Below are 3,903 nucleotides of genomic sequence, written 5' to 3' on the forward strand. Positions count from 1 at the left end.
GTCTGCTTTTGACAAAGTACATAACATGACGTGCAGAAAACAGCGAATGCATAGAGTGGTGCTTTTCATTTTGTCGGTAGGAGATCCGGTAAAATTATTAGCACAAATCAAATAAAGTACTCGCAGTCTACGACTGAGGTCCTCGTTTTCTGCTGCATGTACAGTATATACATGGAGTAGAGGTGTGTAATATTGTGGCTGATTCATGTAATTGTTTAATACTTTACCCTGACGCCATCAAATAAATATTCATGTGAAGCGGGAACACTGATGGACCAATTAAAGTTTGGGTATTTGACACAGTCAGAAATAATGAAAGACAGTTAGTTTCATTGATATTGTATTTAAATATTAATCAGCTGAAAGATCAACCATGTGCGGTTACTTTTCGTCAGTAGCATTCATGTATATATATAATTATAGTTAGTATTCATACGATGCCTCACATTTCCCAATAGACAAATTAATCACATGCATAAAATTTTAATATGAAGTATTACAGTTTGAAAATTGCAGAATCACTTTTACAATGTTTAAAGCGTTTTACTCATTTCTGCAAATTCCACTACGAATGCATACATTAGTGGCGAAATGATTTACAGTCACGTGATAGACAAATGACCAATGGTTATGCTAACTAGCTGTCAGTTTATTCATCATATTTAGCTCTAAAACTTCAAAGTTATTTCGGATTTCAAACATTTCGGTTGAGCATCACTGAAGAGACATTATTTGTCGAAATGCGCATCTGGTGCATCAAAATTGGTACCGTATAAGTTTTACATTATGACCCCTGGGTCGAGGCCTCTGCTGGTGGACTGTTAGTCCCCGAGGGTCTCTACAGCCCAGTAGCTAAGTACTTCGTTACTAGCTTGAAAATACGGATGTATATTTAATTGCTGTTATAAAATTTAGAAATTCATTTCAAAATTAACGATTATCTCTCTCATGCATAGCTCTTATCCTTGGACGAATTTGGCTCCACTTTTTTGGCACGCTGTTTTTGGCTATATTTAGCTCTAAAACTTCATAGTTATTTCGGATTTCAAACATTTCGGTTGAGCATCACTGAAGAGGCATTATTTGTCGAAATGCGCATCTGGTGCATCAAAATTGGTACCGTATAAGTGTTACATTAAAGTCAATATCAATCTGAATTATTTCTTTGAATGATACTTATCACATTAGTACATTATATTTGGTGATATACATATACACCTATTTATAACACATACACCGAGGTAACCACTACCCAATTGTTAGTATTGAATTAAACATTCAAGAATCTCCTGATATTATTAACGGATTCCACCCAACACCCCTTTTGTGATATCATGTACAGAGTGCTTTTGATGGGTCATTATACATTTACCGCCTATCCATTATTCTGTCACACATTAGAACGTAGGAAATATGAATTTTATGCTTAGCCTGGGTGTTTTATAAAAAGGTTAATTTAATGATCAGTGATCAATCTCAGGGTTGGCAAATACCAACCTCTGGATATACCAGAGGTGGGAGTAGGTGCCGATGAGGAGTAGGCATCCCCTGTCGACCGGTCACATCCGCTGCGAGCCCTTGATCAGGCAAACGGAGTAATCCGTAGTCAGAATCAGTCTGCCAATCGATATATCATTGATTGCTCATACCATCCTACATGTAGGCGACCCGTGCTCTTCGGTCTTTTTCATTTGTTTTATGGGTATATTCTCCTCCCTAACATAGACTCTGTCCTGCATCCGGGGTGTATCTAATTATAGTGAAAAATAATAATATAGGTAAGTCACAAATTTTAGACTCTAAGACACCCAGTCCCTTTTGTCGTTGAATTGCCAATATTATTTCTTTTCTTTTGTTTTAATTTCCCTTCCACTGTCTACTACGATACAAAATTTGTTTCCAAAAGCATACCGTATTTTACAGGTGTTAGCGTCAGGAATTTTGGGGACACAGCAATTTAGAAATTTATTTTGGTTTCACGTAATAAAAATATAATCTTCACTGTAAGTTCTGGGCTTGACTTTGCTGTATTGGAAAACTAGATCGGTATAGCGACCATATGATTCGCGAAATACTGATTTTAAACGAGACTGTTGGAACCTCTGCACATCAACTTTTTTGTTAGTAGCCTGCTTTGATTTGAAAACTGAACATAAGCAGAACAAGCTCTTGCGTATCGAAGTCTAGGCAATCAGAATTTATATTACGTCATCATTCCGTAAAACATACACAAGATATTTACGTATTTGTTATTAGATTTATTTTTAGACGAAACAGGCGATCCTTACTATCACACCGTGAAACAGGCGATCCTTACTATCACACCGTGAAACAGGCGATCCTTACTATCACACCGTGAAACAGGCGATCCTTACTATCACACCGTGTCTTTCATGTTTCATCAATTTGTCATGAGAGCTGTATAATTCAGGAACTGTTCAGACTCATTCACTATCTACATATTACAAATACTATACTCTCGTACTTCAATACACAGTATGCAGATTATAAATACTATACTATGGTACTTTGATATAAACTGTCTATAGATTAGAATACGCCAGTTTTGAGATACGAACTCTTCTGTATAGGAGGTGCATTTAGTGGAACTTTGAATGACTAAGTGGGACAGAGTTGACCTACAGTCAGCGAGAAAGACGATGAAATGTATTAAAAGCGGCTTCTCTTTTAATATGTAAATGTGCGAAATACAAAATACTATCGAAAGAAATGTTTTACTAAAGTGGAACATAAAAACAATGTCGTATTTGCAAGTAATATCTTAGATATGGTACTTATGACCAACGAAATAACGTGATATGATAAGAATTCTATGTATTTAATTACTCCCTAAATACTTATAACTTACTTAGTTTGTGTATCAGTCGAATTCGGGTGATCTAACAGTTTAACTGTGAATGAAATGCACAGCCAAGAATTTAATTCGCTTAATGAAATTCACATGTTAAACTCTTCCTGCTTGTATTCTTTTCTACAGTAGTCAATTATACAAATGTCTGTACCAATTTATATTTCCTTTACGAACACGAACAAATGAGTAATTTGTCATTCAAATTATAAAACAGAATTCCATCGTTAGGACACTGCATATTGATATTCTTCCGATCATGATCAAAGATTCCGAAATCTTACCTGATTTCCCAATAGTGCAGTCACCTGTTTAAATCACAAAGAAATGATTTGTCGGAACATTTGTTCTCTTTTCAATACAAAAGAATTGCACCATTCATCAAAATTCATATATTCATTGAAAAGCAGTTCCTTTTGTATGCGGTCCTGTCCAATACCAAAATGTATTTTAACACGGGATGATTATGTGTAAATACCTGTATATTTCTTCTGGCAGTACACTAGATATACAAAGATTACATACTCAACAATGGTTGTCTGTAAGATCTTTTTTATTGTTTATACTAAGGAATGTTATTAAATTTTATGAAAATTTGGAAAAGAGAGGTTGTTGTTAAAAAAACATAATGAATTCAGGATATGCGTTTTCCTAATTATTGATTCAAGTCGAGGGGGCTTTTAAGTTTGCGTTCCGTCCGTCAGTCCAGTCTTCCGCACTTTTTTTCTCTCTGTTGTTGCAGATATTTATTTCATATTTGGTATGTCACTATGCCATAACAAGTTACAGATCAAGTTCGAATTTCGTCTCGGTCCGTTGATTTTTCACTTAGTTATCGCCCTTGGACTTAGAAAAATAGCATGAATTATTAGTTTACATTCAAGTTTCTTATCTCTGTAGATAAGAATTAAAAATACTACATTCATTAAAACTTCTAGCATAGTAATACAACAATATAGCTAAATTATTCATGATCATCTACATGTCGCAGTTTATTGACTTGCTTAATTATGAATTTGTCTTTTTTTTCTTTT

Source organism: Ostrea edulis, chromosome 8 (assembly GCF_947568905.1).
Source record: "Ostrea edulis chromosome 8, xbOstEdul1.1, whole genome shotgun sequence".
In the NCBI taxonomy this organism is placed as follows: domain Eukaryota; kingdom Metazoa; phylum Mollusca; class Bivalvia; order Ostreida; family Ostreidae; genus Ostrea; species Ostrea edulis.